Source organism: Hemiscyllium ocellatum, chromosome 5 (genome assembly GCF_020745735.1).
Source record: "Hemiscyllium ocellatum isolate sHemOce1 chromosome 5, sHemOce1.pat.X.cur, whole genome shotgun sequence".
Classification (NCBI taxonomy): domain Eukaryota; kingdom Metazoa; phylum Chordata; class Chondrichthyes; order Orectolobiformes; family Hemiscylliidae; genus Hemiscyllium; species Hemiscyllium ocellatum.
Genome location: NC_083405.1, coordinates 40,665,266 through 40,686,573, shown reverse-complemented (window position 1 = coordinate 40,686,573; position 21,308 = coordinate 40,665,266). Strand labels below are relative to the sequence as shown.

General features: G+C 40.6%; 1 protein-coding gene across 2 annotated transcripts in view; it reads right to left on the bottom strand.

Moving 5' to 3' along the window:
• LOC132816009 (rap guanine nucleotide exchange factor 5-like) overlaps positions 1-21,308 on the bottom strand; it is a 189,018-nt gene that overhangs the window by 94,268 nt on the left and 73,442 nt on the right. Inside the window, exon 1 of one of the 2 annotated variants that reach the window (XM_060825413.1) lies at positions 8,695-8,728. The exons of the other annotated variant lie outside the window; for it this stretch is intronic. The gene's annotated coding sequence lies outside the window, so the exon portion shown is untranslated. Of the gene's footprint in view, positions 1-8,694; positions 8,729-21,308 lie in introns of those variants that run through there. 2 annotated transcript variants of the gene reach the window in all.

Genomic DNA, 21,308 nt, shown 5'->3' with positions numbered 1-21,308 from the left:
TGTGATCACGCACAGGACTCTCATTTCTGACTTTCCATTGTTTCTGTGACATCAGGTCATCACGGAGCACGTGCGTGCCTTTTGCACCATCTAGTTGTAGCTTTCACGACAAAAAACGGCCAAGAGATAATGCAACACTAAAAGGTGGCGGAGGCGGCAAAGTAAGAGGTGTTTGGGCTTCCAGTTCATCCACTCCATCTCGCATGACCCACAGCATCCTTCTTTCTTTTATTATTTTATTTTTCTTCATTTAACTTTTGAATCATATTCATCTTTTCTTCTTTCCGCGGCTGTGGTGCTGGAGTGAGGTCGCAGGGAGTTATTGAGAGGCAGATCCAAACCGTTCCTCGTGGCCATGACATTTGCGGCTTGAACAATTAGGGGAGAAAGTGAGGACTGCAGATGCTGGAGATCAAAGCTGAAAAATGTGTTGCTGGAAAAGCGCAGCAGGTCAGGCAGCATCCAAGGAACAGGAGATTCGACGTTTCGGGCATAAGCCTTTCTTCAGGAATGGCTTGAGCGATGCTTGAGCAATTATTCAAGCATCGATGATTTGGGGTCCATTGTTTCCTCTGATGTTTTGGCAGCATCTGCAAAGGCCGTGGAGTGAATTATGTCTCTGTCCTCAGGAGTTACTTTGGACAGTCAGTCGGTTCTCTGAAGCTGAGATGGGATCTGGTCCTTGAGAGTTGGGATTGTGTCTAGCTATGGCGGTGGCTGGAGTATCGGTGACAATGAGGTGACTTTGGCAGAGGCAACATTCTGGTTCCAGTCAACGGCAGTGAGGGCTGCTTCAACGTGCTTCCTCCTTGGTGTTGTGTACTCATTGAATGGTTTGGTAGCTGCGGAGTGAGGTGGCATTCTGTAGCCACTTAGGAAATGAAGAAGTCAAATATGGAATGAGAAATGAAATTTGACCTCACTTTGTATGCTTCTAGTTTCTGGTTCCAGTTGTTCATTGTAATGGTCGGTATATTGGGTCTAGGTCCATGTATTTGTTGGCTGGAGTCCGTGGATGACTCATCCACTCATCCATGGACTCCATCAACAAACACATAGACCTAGACCCAATATAATGGCCACTACAATGACCAACCGGAAGCAGCAAGAACGGAACCAAACAAAATTCCAGAAGACACAGTACAGCAGTGCTTCGCAGGAGGCTCCAAAGTATTGAAGATGTCACCTAGGGCAGGGGATGAAATGTTTGCAAATCAACCTCTCAGCTCAGCAAATATCCTACAACTACAGCAACTGGTATCCGAGCCACAAATCTTTACGCAAACCTTATATATGGAACAATAACTTACAATTATTATCATTTGAAAGAAAATTTCGCCCAACAGACATAAGAATTAGAATCTCAGCCATATTGCTTTGAGATATTGCTCCATATGGTAGGGTTTTTTTCATGTAAACAGCAGTATGGTGGTACATTCAGTATATGATTTCCGCTGGGCACTTTCGAACTTTGAAAGCTTCTGAGGTGATTACAATAAAGTCTGGAGCTGCAATGCCAGTTTCCACCACCACCGACATAAGACCTGCATTTTTATGAGGCATTCAAAATTTGCACTAAGAATGACCACATGTCGAATCATTGAGCTCTAACTGACTTAATTCTTACAATAAAAACAGAAAATGCTGTTTCAAATCTGAATTAACTCTTCTTCAGAACTGAGATGACTAAATTGATTACTGAACTGAACTGAACTAAATTACCTGTTAGCATAAATTAAAGAGGGTCAATAGCAATTTGCAGTTAGCTCTGTAATTAACAGTTCTCTCCTAACAGTGATCAGCCTGAATGGGGGTACAGGTAAAGAAGTTGTTGATGAGGATTATGAACAATATTCTTTCCAAACTGTGAGATTGTATCATCCTACTTGGGGCACACACAATTTGACCCCATAGTTACCACACATGCTGAGCTTTGCAAAATAAAAGTGAAATGGGCGGCACTCTTAAACAAATGACTTCTGCATACATTAAAAAAAGAAGAGGGTATGTTGATTGTAAGCATTAGTTGAGAAAGTTTCACTTGCTGTTGGGAATCAACTGACCAAATAGCTTTTTGAAGACAGTTTTGGAAATGCTTCAGAAGACTTTCTGGGCCATGCCACCAAGACTCTGCGAACACTCTACCGACATCTCTCCTGGAAAACGTCTAAAATCATCACCCTAGCAGAAGAACTATTGTAGATATTAGACACGAAATACAAATTACCAGGAGAACATTAGGGATGGGGATCACATGAGTGGATCCCAGTCATCAAAATGAAGATTAGGAAGAAGACATAGGGCTATTAGAAATGCACCATGAGAGAGCTACAAATAGGACAGCTTGTTGGTACAGAATAATTTTCTTCCTCCACCAGATCCTTCAGTGGTGCATCGAAGGACCTGTATGGCCTCCCTCTCAATCCTAGAGTAATCCTGAAATGTCCCACAGGAGGTTAGGCAGTGCATTCCACACCCTGAGTGAAAGTGTGCCCATGAAGGCAAAAGATCTGTTTCAGGACAATTGCTTCTTGCCAGAACTTGAGTGCTAAATGTGCAGGGCTCTGTTTTAGCACCTGCAGGCACACTTTAATCATGGTAACCAGCCACAAAATTACATACTGAAACCTGATATTTAAGTAGGCTTGTCATTTATCCCTTAGCATTAGTTTCCACCCTTTCCTCAATTCCCATGTTGTGAGATAACCCAAGTAGAATAGTACCTGGCAAAATGTGCCATAACAAGTCTATCAAAATAGAATTCTGTGAATGTATTTGTAATTCTCAACTGCTTTATCGTTGAGTCATTTGACTGAAATGTGATATTTCTTGGACATTGAAGCATCTAAGAAATAAACTCCATATTCGACTCTCTCATTTCACATTCATTGTCGAAATCAATCAAAGCAACCTTTACATCTGAAGAACTGAAAAACTGAAGCATCTTTCTCAAATGGCTTAATTGATGTTTAGACTGACTGCCCTTCACAGGAAGGCAGCACGTGGCACCACAGAGCCGAGCAAAACCAAAATCTTTGGGAACCGGGGAAAGCTCTCCACTGGCAGGAGGTATTCCTCTCACAACGAAATATGTTACAACGCAAGGTTAGACCCCTCTGCTAATTTAAACCAGCAACACAGAAAAGATTCACCCTGCGCTGTAATCTGTTAAAATTCGAAAGACAAAGAACTATCCCAAAAGTCACTATTTAAAGTAAAAATTAACGACTATTTTTTAAGTTTAACAGAGAATAATTAACTACCAACTATTTACAACTCCTTTCTCTAACCTATCTTTTACTTTCCCCTCTACAATAAAACCCCCGATTAAGATTTACCAAAAATTCAAATTTCAAAACAGACAGCTGTCAAATCTTGTCTTGGTATCTTCAGCTGTACATTTGTTTTCCAGGTCAATGCTGATTTTTTTTAGGCAAACCCTTTCTCCAGACAGGTACCTCTCTGAAAGCTCTTACTAGCAGCTTACATCTGTGGTCTTTTGGCAGTTTTCTCCCAACTATTCAATCTTTTCCAGTTTTATACCCCCAAAACATTGGATTATTTCATTCATTTTAATTTTGTCAAAATACCAATTCAAACTTGATTGGAATTTGGTATCTTGGGGCATAATTTAAACTGAAAATGTGTTGCTGGAAAAGCGCAGCAGGTCAGGCAGCATCCAAGGAGCAGGAAATTCGACGTTTCGGGCATAAGCCCTTCGCCCTAAACGTCGAATTTCCTGCTCTTTGGATGCTGCCTGACCTGCTGCGCTTTTCCAGCAACACATTTTCAGCTCTGATCTCCAGCATCTGCAGACCACACTTTCTCCCCGCATAATTTAAACTGATTGGCTGAATTTGAATTCGTTTTTGTCTCACAGCAATCCAGCCAGTGCTAGCTGTTCTGACCAAGCATTACATTGTTACCTTGTTCCAGACTCTCTGTGCCTGTCCAAGTCCTTGCTAGTTTTCAACTCTCTTAAAGGTACAGTACCCCTTACACCTTCATAACAATATTGAAGACCAATCATCTCAACCCCAGGACAAAATCACAGGAATTCCCCCGGGTAATGTCCTAGTCCCAGTTACATTCAGCTTCTTCATCATAGTGTCAATACGTGGGATGTTTGTTAATAATTGCACATTGTTCAGAATAATTTGCAACTCCCCAGGTAAAGAAGCAGAGTGTCCATAGGCAACAAGACTGAGGCAACATTCATGCTTGCCTTTGATACGTAGTAGCATTTAACATTCACACCTGAAAAGTTCCAGGCAATGGCCACTTGAATCTAAACACATTCCTATGACTCTCAATGGAATTACCACAACTGAATCCTCCACTGCAACGCCTTGGAGGTTACCATTGGCCAGAAACTGAACTGGACCAGCTGCAAACTTTGTAGCTACAAGAGCTGGCTAGAGGCTTAGGATCATGCAATGATTAAGTCACCCCCTGACTCTCCAAAGTCTGTCCATTATCTGCATGGTACAAAGCTGGCGTTTAATGGAATATTCCACTTGCCTGGACAGGTACAACTCTGACATCCTTTGAAGATGTTTTCACCATCCAGGACAAGGTAGATTGGCATCCCATACATCATTTAAAACATTCAGGCCTTCCTCCACTAATACATTGTGATAGTATTGTGAACACATAGAATATGCAGTGCAACAATTCACCTTGGCTTAGACAGCACCATCCAAACCTGTGAACTTTAGAAGAACAATTGCAGCCGACACATGGGAACATCACCTGCAGGTTGTCCTCCAAACACATAAAATTCTGTTGCTGGATTAAGATTCTGAAACTCCATTCCAACAGCACTGAGGGTGTACATACACCACAATAATTCAAGATAGTAGCTCCCCATCAAATTCTCAAGGAAATAAACGTTGGCTTGATCAATGACGCCCATGTTCCTTGAATGGTTTTCCTGTGTCGATAACCTTCATCACATAATCAGCATGGGTAGATAGTAGGATTTCCTATGTTTACTTACACAGATGTTGTCGGTAAAGCCATTCACTGAAGGAATTTTCTTTACCAAACCAGGAAGCATTCAATCATCATTGCACTCAACCTGATCAACAAGCCTTTACTGTTTGGGTTTGTAATATTCCCAGCACATCCTGGTGAATCTCCTCTCAATCACATTCTTCCTATAGTGTGGCAGCCAGAACTGCACACAGTACTCGCTATGACCTAATGTTATATATAATTCCATTCAAATTCCCACTCTATTCTATTCAGTGACTTGACTATTAAAGCAAATATCCCATGTTCCTTCTTCAGGATCAATGGACTTGCACACCAAGGTCCTTCTGATCCTTTGTACTTCCTAGGGTCCTACCATTCAACGTGTATTCCCTTGTTTTGTTGTTCCTCCCAAAATCCAACACCTCATACTTTTCAGAATTGAATTCCATTTGCCACTGTTGAAGCCCATCTGACCAGCCTGTCCGTATTTTCCTGTAATATTTTCCTCACTATTTACAACAGCCAATAGCATTTTTCTAAATGCTGTCCCACCAAGTTCTCATCTGAGTCCTCTGAACTCAGGTGCAGTCTTGACATCCTAGGAGCTAGCACCTTATGATTCTTTCTTCCTGACCTATTTGCTGCCTATTCATTCCGAGTGACTCACCATGTGCATTGACAGTACATCCACGTGCCTAACGCGACCCCCCCCCCCCAACAACCCCCTTTGGGGCTGCCATCTCCAAGTTGTGTAGACTTGTACATCTACAGCATTTGGGTTGGTATCTGTGTGACAACTGACAGTGTTTATTCCTCCCTCCCCGTATTTCACACCTTCAGCTTTCAGCCTGCTGCAGCCTTGGCAGGGCAAGTGGCAGTTATTGGGCACCTGATAGGCAATATTGAACAAAGGAAACAGTGGGTTATGGAAGCAACAAGTATAAGGTATATGGTTAGACCATCTGTAACTTACACATCCTAGACTGCAGTGATTTGGGAATTGAGAAGGTGTATTAGACAGGAACATATCAACATCCCGATTGCTTCAATAGTGTCACAGGCCTCTGTGAGAACTGCTCCAATTATTCCCAGCACCATCTCATCTACGGGGATGAGCAAATGAGAGTTGCTCATCTCTCCCAGCTCCCCCACTCTCTCCTCCTCAACCACAATTTCCATTAGCTGCTGGTTATTGTGGGTCTACTGGCCTTGCAACAGAAATGGAAACATGTCAGTGAATGTACTGCAGTGGGTTTATTGATGGGCCTGCCATTACTGAATAGCTGGCCATGTATGCAGGCTGATAGATGCTGCTGCGAGGTTTAAAGTGTGGATGGGTGGAGTGAACAATACAAATGGCAATAAGATTTCAGTTGTTGTTGACAGAGATTGTTGGCAGGTGAATGAAGGAGCCATGGTGCAATGAACAATGTGAGGTGACTTGCATCATTGGTGGAATATGGAATCTGAGAATGCACTTACTGATCTTGATCATCTATGTGAGGTCAACAACAGCCTGTAGTTATATAGTACCTCTAATGTATCAAACATCCCAAAAACTTCACAGAGCCTTAGGAGATAAAACATGACATCAAGCCACATCACGTTTTATTAAGGCAGATGATAGTTGCCAAGCAGAGGGATGATGTTGGTGACTATGGCACAAAGTCTATTTAGGAAACCAAGACAATGGCCTGGATTCAATGCTGGCACAGGGTCACGAGGTAATGGTGTTGGCAGGGAGGGACAATGAAGAGAGAGGGAGCGGGAACTGTGGCAAAAAGAGGTGTCCTTGCTTCAGCAGTCAGCAGGATCTATGGCCATATCTGGTCAGGAAGGCCAAGATCAGCAGTACCACTAATCAAAATGGCTATACTGGGCCTGCACCTGAAGGACCAATGTATATTGTTCAACACATGCTTTCATAGACCCATAAATAGTTAACTGGGATCTAGACGCAGCAATGCCAACTGTGCCTGAATTGTAGACACCTCCCAGAACCCACTGGGAGGACTACCATTTACCAAAATGGCCACCAACCTCTGGTTAAATGCCATTAACTTGGCTTAACTTGGCTATTAAAGAGGGTCAATTAGCCTCTGGACAGGAAGGCCATCTTCCACATTCCTCATTGCAGTGAGATGGTATGGCAGTCAAACAATAATCAGCAAATGACTCTTACCTTCTCACACCATTTTGCTCTCCCAAATATTCTCCCAAACACCACACTTCTAACCCTACTATAAAAAGCCCAGTAAAACTTCTTGCCAATGGCTTCAGACTGCTCAGTATTAATCAAAGGAACTTCTGTTCATCATGCTCATTGGATATCAGTCAAGCAGTTTAATAATTTAGAGTCAGTGTTGGGGTCAAGCCATTGATGATAAGTTAAAGCAGGGAGCCATTAACACATGTATGGAGATTGACAACATCATTGAAGGTCAGCATGTAGAAAGGAAATAGGAGGGCTTCCATTGATTGATTGGTGGGATTACCACTTAAAGCATAGTAGAAAGGGGAAGAGGGGTTATTGATTATTTGGTCAAAAACACACAGGATGCAATTTGCAACTTTGGTAAGAGCTGTTTCAGAACTGTGGTGGAAACCAAATGACAGAGATTTAAACACGGATAATATGGGCAAAATACAGGCATGAATTTGGGAGGTGACAACATAGTCAAGAAACGTGGAGAGGAAAAGAATGTTTAAGACGGGGTGATATCTTGCAAAGACAGAGAGGTCAAAGGCATTTTTTTTTAGGAGACTTGATGATGGCAAAAAGAAAAAGAAAAGAGGAACAGAATCTGAGGAGAGAGAATCATTAACAATGACATGAGAGCCAGGCTGGGAACTCATGTGTCAATAACGTAATGGACAATTGGACAGAGACAGCAGGAAGTGGGTCTCATGGACAACGTGTGGTCAGAGAGTGTATCAGTGGAGGTAGGTGTAAATTTGGCAGAAATGGAAGTTTAAGATTAAGGTGGGGGGAGGTCAGGGAGGAAGCTTTTCTGAGCTGGCTAGCAGTAGGCAGGCACTAAATTGATGAAAAGAAATCACTTATTGGAGGTGACAGTGGAGGAGATTTGGAAAAGAGGTTCAAGAAAGTTTGCAGCAAAGATTCTGGGGATTATCTTTGATAAGTCTGGAGGAGTTAATGTTTATGTTAAATTGACTGCATGGATTCCATTGATTTCACAAACAGCCTGTGAGTGGAGACAAAAAGTTCTATTTCAGATTTCCAAGGGAGCAGACACAACTCGACCAGTTCCTCAAATTCCTAGCAATTATCTTGACCAAATGCAGTCGTACTTATTGCCATCATGCAATAACCTCCTTGTTATCTATGAGCAATATTTCTTCCGTAGATACTCTACAGCAATGTATTCTTTATGTCCAGTCACCAGGTAAGCCAAGGCAAAGCAAAGACAAAGGAGGACTGGTGGCAGTGACTATCTTAAATATCGCTTACTCTGTACCACAGACTGATAGAGTTCGCAAATAACCACAAGGTAACAGGAGTAGTCATTTGGGAAATACCAAAGGGATCTGACCTCCAGCATGAGGAGAACAAATCTAGAAGACCCAGAAAAAAAGGAAAATATTCAAGCAAGAGATTTTATGACTTTAACAACATTATAGCTTTTAGGAGAAACTGAAACAGTATTACAGAAAGAGAGAGATTGCAACAGTCCTGGAAGCGGTGAAACAGCTTACCTCAATCTAGTCACCTTTCACTCTTCAGAACTCCAGATCCTCTGTTTGATTCACTTATTCTACTATAGCATTTTACCAATACATCATGTGTTTAAAAGCACCCGATCAAGCTACAACTTGACTCAGACCAAAACATGACGTGATGAGCTTGTGTCTAGACACAATTTTTATGTGACTAAATTGGGTGCAAACATGCTCTTCTGAGACTGATTTGTCAAACCAAAGACTATTGGAGATAAATCAAAAAGCTTGGCTGGAAAATTTCTTTTAATATTGACTGCAGATATACAGGAAAAAAGAAATCATATTTTAAATTTGGGAATCTAAGTGAGATTTTAACCAAAACTGACCACATTTTATATTGTAGACTCACAAAGACAACATCAATGCCAGCAGAATTTGGCACTGAGATCTACAAATGGTCAAGCTTTAATATTAGAATCTTTACTTAAGTTTAAGTTGGCAAAATCAAAGAAAATTCAGTTGTTTTGCACAAATATGATGGAACCATACTAAAAATATGACAATATCTTTTTCTTTATGATAATACCAAGGGCAGCAACAGTGGCTCAGTGGTTAGCGCTGCTGCGTCAGAGACCCAGGTTCGATTCCAGCCTCGGGCGACTGTCTGTGTGGAGTTTACACATTCTCCCCGTGTCTGCGTGGGTTTCCTCCGGGTTCTCCGGTTTCCTCCCATGATCAAAAGATGTGCAGATTAAGTGAACTATCTTATGTTGAAAGATTGGAGCAACTGGGCTTGTATACCCTTGAGTTTAGAAGACTGAGAGGGGATCTGATTGAGACGTATAGGATTATTAAAGGATTGGACACTCTGGAGGCAGGAAACATGTTTCCGCTGATGTATGTGTCCCGAACCAGAGGACACAGCTTAAAAATAAGGTTAGGCCATTTAGGACAGAGATGAGGAGAAATTTCTTCACTCAGAGAGTGGTGGGTGTGTGGAATGCTCTACCCCAGGAGGCAGTGGAGGCCCAGTCTCTGGATTCGTTTAAGAAAGAGTTGGATAGAGTTCTCAAGGATAGTGGAATCAAGGGTTATGGAGATAAGGCAGGAACAGGATACTGATTGAGGATGATCAGCCATGATCATAATGAATGGAGGTGCAGGCTCGAAGGGCAGAATGGCCTACTCCTGCATCTATTGTCTATTGAATTGGCCATGCTAAATTGCCAACAGTGTTCAGGGATGTCTAGGGTAAGTGCATTGGTCAGGGGTAAATATAGTATGGTAGAGGAATGGGTCTGGGAGAGTTACTCTTCAGAGGGTCGGTATGGATGTGTTGGGCCGAAGGACCTGTTTCCACACAGTAGGGATTCTAAATCCACTCTTTGAAATAATAAGTGATATACAGAGATGCCTGATCAATGTGTTCCATTTCAAGCTGAGGCAAACTGTGCAAAACTATTCAGGTTCAGTTAACATAAATGCTGACTGCACAAGAAATTTTCAATAATTATATTTCACACACCTGTAATAATACATAAATGATAACAGCCAGTCTTACTGAACTAACCAATGAGTCAGACCAACAGTTTGATTAGTATATGTGTACTCACATATTTGGAAAATTTGAATGCATTTTACAACAATAACATTTATCTGTAAAATGTAGCCGGCACTGAAGGCTGAATGGCCTGCCTCTGCTCTTTTGTTCCCTTAAACTCAAATGTTCCAGAAATTTATAGTAAGAAAACTGTGGCAAATTTAAATTAAGAGTACATTGGCTGCCTAAAGAAAATCTTCCAACTTCATGAAAAAGGATATTAACTGAAACATTATTGTGCATACTATTCATATATAAATACTACAGGCTTTTTTTGGTGATAGTACTTTATCCAACATTTTAACAGTAAATCTCAGGATGCAATTAGCTGTGATCGCTGCCATAAAAATGCCTTTTAAGTTATTTTAATCATCCTGTAATTAAGGTCCACTTTCAGGATCTGAACAGACAATTTTATTTTCTGCCTAAGGGATTAACATTTTGTGATGGATATATATTTTTAAGAACATCTTACTTCAATGAACATGACATACAGCTGTCTGCCTTGGATATGCTGCCTATTAGCATGGCAATATGTTGAATCTAATCATTTTCTGTTTGAAAGTCTACATCTTAAAGCAGGTCTATTGGACTAGTCAATGCTCATACAGAGCCTTTCCTCTGCCTGGATCTTAAAATATACTGCAAATTAAGTAACTTATAAAAAACTAATGAAGACTTTTACTAGTACTGCATCTGTCACATAATTGTACAATCTTTATTTGTATAAGAAAGATTGCACTGATCTTTTACTTAGTTCAGTTCATTACAGTGCCCTTTTAAAGACATAAATCACCTTTAAAATCTCTGCTGTTCTTTTAAAAACATCAGCTCCTAATGGACAGAACCTATTGTCAGTCAGCTCATGTTCACTGTTAGCATAACACTTATTTGGTAATTAGTATGTACTGAATGATCTGACATGTACAGCTCCAATCATCATGCCAATGCCACATATAACAATCTCCTCTAACAATGGCCCTGACTGGGTTCACAGGGTCACAGGGAAGGTACCAGTTAACACAGGGCTGGAAGGCACTAATATTCATACAAATGGCACCTGCTTAATCTTTCCTGTACTTAACTGCCTTGACAGGGATGTAGCGTTCAGGAGGGGTCTAAGAGACCTTACCAAGTTTCTTCTTGTCAGTGACTAAAGAAGGAAATCCTGATTTGTAATTTTGTTTTCTGAGACAAATTCCATGCCTTATCTTTGAAGTTCCAGCCTACTTCCCTTCTTTAGACCTTCAGCCCTTTGGGACACAATTGTATTAATCTGGCAGTCGATAATTCTCATTTTTCTTGGAATATTCAACTCCAGTCTTATGCCTGGAGCCTTCAGATATGGTAGAGCGAGAAGTTCTGTGGCTGTTTGCGATGCAGAGTGACGACAACAGTGTGGTTTGAATTCCTGCACCAGCTGAGATTCCCATGAAGGTGCCACTTTCTCAACCTTACCCCTCACCTCAAGTTAAACTCACCACCAGTCATCTCTCATCTACGAGACAGCAGCACTATGGCTCTCTGGGACCATGGCAACTTTACCTGTTAAGGTGAATCTCTAGTTACTGGCCCCTTGTTATGACTGGACTTGCAAGGACCACGCAGAGACTTAAGCCCTCACACTCTGGGAGTCTGTCAGGCCCTGGGATATGTGGGTTTTTGTCTTCAGAGAGACTATGCAAAATGGTCTAATTTCAGCAACATAAATCAAGTGTACAGAACAACATCTACAGTGACCTGTTACCAATTCCGTATAACTGATAACTAGCATGTTTAAATTTGTAACTCTGGTTCCATAATCTCAGTGAGAAGCTGCATTCACAAGAAACTCAGGTTACTGTTTTAGGATCGGAGTCTTTAGTCACACTTCTGAGCAACATGTTTCATTGCTGAAAGCATGGATTTGTTCTCTTAACCTTGATACACAATATTTTTGTGACGAAATTAGAAACCTCAACACAGCAGTTATAATTTCTTAACTCCATTCACTACATTTTTTTTCATAAAATGCAAGCTCAACAAGATGATGCATGTCATGGTTAAAGGCAAGAATACTTTTCTGACTAACATTCGCATCAAGCATTCCCTAATCAAAGAATGAACTGGGTGCAGAGTAAACTCATATAATTCTGTCCCAAAAGGAGATTTTATTTTAAACATTATCTCAGAGAAACAGAGGATTTGACATTGTAGCATAAAACAGGTTTAATTTATGTATAGTTTTATGCTGCATATTAGCGTGGCAATAGATACATCTACAGTGAATTTCACCATTTCCTTTTTGAGTCAGCTAATTATCTCCAGCCCCATAAATCTCAAAGAATTCTGCACTCCTTTCATTCTGACCTGTTGTACATCCTCAATTATTAGTTTTAGTTGCTCCACCATTGCTGGCCCAGCTGCCTAGGCTCCAAGCTCTAAAATACCTTCTCTCTACACTTTTCTGTCTCTCTCTACCTCACTTTGCTCATTTAACTAAGTCCCTAAAAGTTCTCTCTTTGCATAAGCTTGAGGCCATAGAATCCCTACAGTATGGAAGCAGGCCATTCAGCCCAACATATCAATACCAGTGAAGCAGCAGTGATAATCATTCAGTCACTGTGCCATCCAGGTCATCTGACCTAAGCCCAGAGTTTCACAGTCTCCAAAGACCTTTAAAAACTGGTGGGCGGGACTCATTACTGAGTTCACATAGACACCATTTTCTGTTGTAGCAAAGCCCTTAACCCACAGTGTGGGAATTGTCATCGTTTTTAGAATAGATGTAATGAATGGCAGATGATACCTGTAAAATTATGATTTGACATTATTTAAATCACTGGTTCTTAAACAATTAAATTAAAAAAATATAAGCTGTGTTAGGCAGAGTTGAAAAAAATGCAATTACATTTGCTGTTCATTGAATTTTGCTCCAATGACTTATACTGATGTTATCATGAATGCTTTTCATTGACAGCTCAAAGAAGTTATTAAATGCTTAAGAGTATTTGATGGGGTAAGGTAGAAATAGGAATAGAAATTCCTTTTTTAATGAAATTACATGATTGAGAACATAAAAGTTTTGAATGTGCTTTCATGAATGGGAGTGCTTTTTATTAAAACAGTAATATGTATTTAGACTATTAAGTTAGTTTGTTTCAAGACAGCTGAGGTCTTTGTGTGGTATATACTGGGTGACCTGGTTAAAGGGTGCAAAGCCAAGGATGGTAGATGAGTTGGCAGAAGCTTGCATGTAGGCTACAAGAAACTTGGAAATGGGCAGTATCATGGGTTGGCATGAATTTGTATTATGTTGACTTTGGCCATAGGTTGGTATGGAAGAAGATTTGGCAGTGGGTGAGAAGGAGATGATGGTCTAAGCAGGATGAAAGCTAGACAGCCTAGTATTAAGCAGAACTAGACAGCGATAGTTAAGGGGACCTTTTAAATAAATCACCTTGGCACTTGACAGTGCCTGTGGAACACCTACATGATGCATCTGCAAGCAATGGACTCAACTCTATGTTACAACTGTCCACCATCCAACATTATTAAACCTCACCTACCAAATGAAGATTGTGTCATTCAGGAAGTTTCACCCAAGGCTGCTGTACATCAGCAGCAAAAACATCTCCCTGTGAGATTTGTTGTCATAATTTATTTTATAATGGTCCTGTGAAGCATCTTGGGATGTTTCATTTTGTTCAGGCACTTTGCAAACATAAGCTGTTGTTAATCCTAAATCGTGAATTTGAAACCAAGAATAATTCAAGTTACCTGAATTTTGATACATAAGCAAGTTCAGCTGAGATCAGATAAAGCATAATTCAATGGAGATTGGAATTGGGTGGGAGTATTGGGGTGAAAGAAGGTCACTGTAGAAAATCATTCAATATTTGATAAATGTTTCTATAGTTACACAAACCCCTTTAATAATTCCAGGAAAATATGTACGCTAAAACAACTGAAGTAACAATTGAAGCAAATGTACTTTGGATGAGCAATGAGAAAACATTCATATGAAGCTGCACAATACAGATTGATATCTACTGGGGCAAAGGCATGACCTCAAACTATCTAAATAATTAAATGACCCATTCATGAACTATAAGTTAGGCTAACATTTAGGGTTAGGCCGTAGGAAATATTTGGCTGTTCTGAGAAAAGTAACAACAAAAATCTTCCCAAATAGCAGAATGGGATAATAATAGTTTTGAAACAGTTCTTGGTATGCAGACATATCTCTTATGTTTTTGGACCTAAATATTTCATATTTATTTTCAGCTTTTAAAACAAAGATTGCAAGCATTATTCTGGTGTGATATGGTGTAAATCTGGACCAATAATCACCTACATTGTCCACTTCTCCCTCGGCTTTATTACTGGATTGGAAGAGGCAACTTTCACCTCAGTGCTACTGTTGGTTACCTAATAGGCACAGTACACAATGCCTACATTCTTCATGACTTATGCCATCGTGATATCTGGACAAACTGCTGGGCACCATCTAACAGTGCCTTGCATTAGAAATTTGTGGGTGGGTGGGTTGAGGACTGCAATAGAAGAATTGCAAAAATGAGAATAGATGAACGCTTGATGACAACAGTGAAAATGACCTGACACCTAAAGATTATGCTGGAACTGGGGAGAGTTAATTAATACAAAAACAATATAATGCAGATACTAGGATTCAGAAATATGAATGAATAATCTCTGTAGAGAAAGGAACAGAGTCAATATTTCAAAGTAATGAGTTTTCATCGGAACTGGGAAAAGTTAGAAATGTACAGGAATAAGTACAGGATCTGCAATTTCCTGAAAATCCTTGATTTTCCAAGGCTGCCTAGCACCTTTGCCTATGTCTCTTGCATTGATTTCAATGCTGGAGACTTTGGCCAAAGAGATGGTATCCACCTGGATACTCAGATTGTTAAACAGTTTAAACTCTGGTGTAACTAAATAATTAATGGCATAACCTCAAACATATCCTTCTCACACTCCCAACAATCAGTCCTGGCCTAATGTAATTATTGACCCAAACCTGTATACCTGCCCCCTCACCCATAAAACCCAACTCTTGGCCTCGCTCTAACCAGACCAGCTATCTCCTGATTGACGTGGAGGAGTGTACAGAAGATGAAGGCTGGGTGGATTTGTATTTTGATGCTTTGAGTCAGGTTGTTGCACTCATACACTTCCTCAGTTTGGACCATATGAACATACAAATTATGAGCAGCAAGAGGCAATCACCACCCAGTGCTTACGCCACAGTTCAACAATATCATGATAATCGGATTACTTCAAATCTCCATCCACACTGATAACCTTTCATCCCTTGTTTATCCCTCTGCCTTAAAAAGATTCAAGGCCTTCCCACATATTCTTTCCCCATTCATTCTGTCAAGACCCCCTCAGGATCTTATACCAGCTGCAGTTTTTATCATGAATTTTATCATCACCTGACAGATTGCTGCTGAATGTGGAGGAGATATGGGAAGCTTTCAACAATCTACCAGATCATGGTGTCAATGCTGATAGATGACAATATGGCAACATCCTGGAACATTCCACATATCACTATCAGTTAGAAGTAGACAGTAAGTTGTTATATTGCAGTTGGTTATGACGACAATCCAATTTCTACTGGTATTGGTAATCACTATCAGTATAACTTAGTACTGCTAGGCACAGTGGAATCAAAACTCCCACTGCCCAAAGGGAAGTCATATCGGACTCAAAACATTAAATCTGTTTCTCTTTCCTCAGTTGCTGCCAATGCTGCTGAGTTTCTCCAACATTTTACATTTTTATTTTCACAATTTTCAGTTTCTACTCTTCTCACCTTAGTCGCCCCTCTTTGCCTGCTGATGGTGTCCTGGTTCTGAGAACGTGACACAACTGCTACTGGTGCAAAACCCCATCGGTCAAAGGATTACATTTTCATGGCTAACCATCGCAAAGTAAATGCAATAATATGTGTAAAAGTCTTGAGAGCTGGCGCCATATAGTTAGATGTCATGGCTACAGTGTCATTAACTGTTCCTTCAAACAGTTGACGACTGCACATGGCTTCCATGTTCTCTGTAAGTGGCTGAATCAGCTCTGACTGAATAATTAATTTAAATGAGGGAACTGAGAAAATATCAGTGGTTCCCTGCATGCGCTTGCACTGCAAGAGGTGCCCATTCTGCTGCATCACATGCATTAAGTTAAAGATCTTCTTTAATACAAACTGAAAGAACTACAGATGCTGGAAATCTGAAACAATAACAGAAATTGCTGGAAAAATTCAGCAGTTCTGGCAGTATCTGTGGAGAGAATTCAGAATTAACGTTTTGGGTCTTATTCTGAGGAAGAGTAATCGGACCTGAAGCGTTAACTCTGATTTCTCTCCACAGATGCTGCCAGACTTGCTGAGCTTTTCCCAGCAAGTCTTGTTTTTGTTAAATATCTTCTTTAATCTGTTTCCTAGCTGGAAAGCTAATAAAAGACAAGATCCCATTTAAAAATATACTTTGAACATTGAATTATTCAACATTCATTTTGAAAGCATGAAATCAAAGATGAAAGGTAATACAAATCTTTAGAAGTCAAACTATTGTTTTTCTGAGCATTGAGTCTGAGCAATATGTGTGTGCTATTTAATCACTTCATCTTTAAAATTCTTTAAAATGAAAAGAAAACAAGTTGGCTAGAAAAACTCCACTAGATGGAATCTCAAAAAGAGCAACAACTTCTGTACCTCTTCATATCCAAGTATATTATGCCATTGGGAAATCTGATGATTATGTAGTTCTAAAACCCCAACACTAACCAGCAGGAGTAATACTTGCAACCATCTGAAAAGTCATAAAAGTTATAGTACAACCCACCCCTATATATCAGCTTTGCAGGATATAATGTTCTTCCTTGCTAATTTGATTGGTTCAGATGGTTCTATTTGATTCAGGTATACTTATACAGCTTACAAGTTATTTATCCCAGGAAAACTTGCATTTCCAAGTGAGTATTTGAACTTCATCTGAATTTGAAACTAATGAAGCTAGTAATCTATATTTTTTCTTGATTACATAAGTGGTTTGCTCAGTGTGATTAAGCACTTTAAGCTGATTAGGTTGTTTAAAAACTGTTACCTTCTGATTAATAATCACATTCCAGGATCCAAACTGTTGGACACTCCACTGAAACCATGTAAACTGATGATTTGTAGGTTTATCTCTCAGCAAGTGAGTACACTGTAATATCTAATATAATCTGCTCCAGTGACCATCTGAAGCTACGAAAGAGCAATTGTTGAAGCCTTTGTCAAAATGTACCAGTTTGAAAGGGAGTTATTTGTAACATATATTGTTTTCTCATTTCCCATGTGAAATAGCTCCACAGAGACCGGTATCCTGTCACCAAGTTATCCTTTATTTACATGTGGAAAGTCCTTGACACTGGTCCAACTCCCTCAGAGCCAGCTCTCAGAGTGTCAAAATGTCTGACACTACTCTGTTTCTCTGTCAGTCAGTGCTCCCTGATTGGACCAGATTAAAAGCCTCAATCAGGGAACTCAGATACCATGATGTCCACCTGGCTGACCTCATTACAATTACTACACCACATACAGCAAACTTCTGATGCCTAGAACATCAGAAAGAGAGGCCAATATGTCACTTGAGGCTGCTCCACCATTCAATATGATCATGTCCCGCCTGGCTGTAGTCTTTACTTATCTGGTTATCCCTATAAGCCCCTGCTAGATTCAAGCTTTTTCCTCATCTGCACTCAGGTCTTTGGGGTTTTGAACATGCTGTTGACTCTGAGTGACAATTCTTTACATTGTTTCACAGTAATCTTCACAGTAGGTTGGATTGTGGAATGGGACTTTCAAATGCCAAACAATATAACTTCAATTTCATGCAACCTTTGTGGCAATAACTCCACAACTGGATCAAGTAATGAAAAAAAAATAGACAAATAATGCTGTACTAAATAAATTCAAGCAGTTTCTCTCATCTGAGATGCAAAGTGTGCTACCCTTCAATGCTTAGCGGCAGCTCCTGAAGAAATGTAATACTTCTCAACTCATTGACCCCATCAGTGGGAGCTACAGCTCCTAATCCACCTGGGAGTTTTATTCTTCTGTTCAACCTGAAAACATGGTCTCAAGTTTTCAAGTTGTCTGTAATTTTAATTCTCAATCCCACTTTAACCTCTCTGTCCTTGACCTCCTGCAATATTCTGATGAAGCTCAATGGAAATTTGAGAAACAGAATCTTAACTTCCATTCAGGCATTATGCAGCCTTCCAGCCATTGCATTGTTTTCAATGATTTCAAATCATAGCCACTGCTCCCATTTTCTTTGGGACAGCAGCCAATGGTAAACATTCTGCTACTTTCAATTACGCCTCCTCTATGTCCATCTTTTCATTCTTTACTTGTCCCATTATCATCCCTTCATTTTAGCACCTCATCATCTTTTTTGTCATTTAATCTCTCCCACCAGCCACCTTATCACAATCTTTCTGTTCTTCTTTCCCCTTTGAGTGTAAAACGTACAATGTTTTGAGCTTCTGCTGAATGAACGTTGACTTGAAATGTCAACTCTGGGCTGGATATTTCAGATCCCTACAGCTGTATTTGGTGGGAAGGGGAGGCCCATAAAATGGATGGTTTCCCAAGCCACCACAATCCCACCCACTCCGAAGCTTACATCAGTAATTAAATTGGTGGTGCATGGATAATATTAAATTAAGAATTAGGTCAATTCAACTTGTTACTCTTCCTTCACGATAAGCTGATTGGCAATGGGTAGGCAAGCAATGGTGGGTATTCTGTTTTCTTCTTAAAGCTTTAAAAAGGGTGGGGAGGAAAAGGGGTTCAAACTTCAAAGGGTGCCCCTTACACATAGAGGAAACACCCTTCATAAGAAAGTAAGAGCCTGTCCTTCCTGCATGGACTTCCCTCCTGCACCTCTTACTCCCACTTCCTAAGTTGCTGGAACCCTTTCCACCTAACACCCCTTACATCCCTGGATCTGGGATCCATTGGGACCCTTTATTCAGGGACTGCTGCTGTCCCAGCCAAGTCCACTACCAATTTCATGTCACTGCTGCCGCTGATGGATGAACATCTCGCCAAGATCATCCCTACACCTCCACTACTCACCTTGAAACAACCACCAAACCTTAAACAGACCATCGTTCACAGCAAACTACCCAGCTTTCAGGACAATATTGAGCACAACACTACACAACCTTGCCATGGCAACCTCTGCAAAACATGTCAGATTATCCACATGGATGCAACCATCACACGTGGGAACACTACCCACCTCGTACATGGCAGATACTCATGTGACTTGGCCAATATTATCTATCTCATATGCTGCAGGCAAGGATGCCACACGGCATGGTATATTGGCGAGACCATGCAGATGCTACAACAACAGATGAATGGACACTGTGCAACAATTGCCAGACAGCAATGCTCCCTCTCAGTTGGGGAACACTTAAGCAGTTATGGACATTCAACTTCTGATCTGCAGGTGGCCTTCGAGATGCACAACAATGCAGAGTCGCCAGACAGAAACTGATAGCCAAGTTCCATACCCATGAAGATGGTCTCAACTATGATCTTGGGTTCTTGTCACACTCCATGTAACCTGATCACATTGTTCTGTATCTGTAAAATCTTCCTTACTAGGAGAAAGTGAGGACTGCAGATGCTGGAGATCAGAGTCGAGAGTGCGGTGCTGGGAAAACACAGCAGGTCAGGCAGCATCTGAGGAGCAGGAGCATTGACGATTCAGGCATTAGCCTTTATTGCATTCCTGATGAAGGGATTTTGTCCAAATCTTTGATCCTCCTGCTCCTCAGATGCTGCCTGACCTGCTTTGCTTTTCTAGCACCACACTCTGGACAAATCTTCCTCACTGTCCTGCTTTGACACCATCACCTTGATAAATTGTTATGATCTCTCTACCTTAATTAGTTTGTACAGTTTTGGATTACTTATTACTTTAGTTAGACCCTCGGCATGCAACCCTTATACCTATCAAGTTATTCCAGTCAAATAAAAACAGAAAAAACTGTGGTTGCTGGGGGTGCTCAGCAGATCTGGTGGCATCTGGGAAGAAAAATCGGAGTTAATATTTCGGTGACCCTTCCTCTGGATTTCCTTCGCAGAGGCTGCCGGACCTGCTGGGCTTTTCCAGCAGCTTCTGTCTTTGTTCCGTATTATTCCAGTCATTTGGTTTGTCTCCAGCACCACCTTATATTTAATTTTTTGTAATTATCTCTCTGCCTCATTTAATCGGATGTAAGTCATCCCTTTGGTTGTTATTCAGCTGTTGACACTTTACTCACACCATCTAACACTCTTGGTCATCTGCAGACACTCCACTCACACCATTTCTATGATCTTTTAATCTCTCTGCCCATACATTCTGTGTTCTGTGTGCATCCCTCTCACTTCGCCTGACAAAGGGGCTATGCTCTTAAGGCTTGTGATTTCAAATAAACCTGCTGGACTATAACCTGGTGTCATGTGATTTCTGACTTTGTCCAATCCAGTCCAACACAGGCACCTCCACATCATGGCCACTGTTAGAGCTGCCGGCTAAGTTAGTCCACCATCAGCACATTAAGGTTTTGAGACTGGCTCAGTTTGTTGGCTAGCCAACCTTTCTTCCGGGAGTTAAGGGGTGAAGTAGCAGTCTGCTACCATCATCAGTGTCCCTGGTCACCTGTAAAATTCTTCCTGTCCTGCTAAATACTACTACTAGTATCTATAATAGTTTGCTTTTATTCAATCTCCCCAAGTGAATAAATCACCACCGGATTTATTATGGATGAATCACTATAGATGAATAATCTCATTAATTTGTAAATATCCTAACTGATTGTAACAGGACTGGGATATCTGCAGACCATTAATGGGAATTTGCTAAGAGTGGTAAATCATGAACCAATAGAATGTAGACCATGTTTTCATCGTACTGAAATTTATCTTGCCTTTCCTACTTTAGAATTTTCCCTAACTGCTGCTGACTTGCAATTTTTAAACAATTAGCTGTAAGTG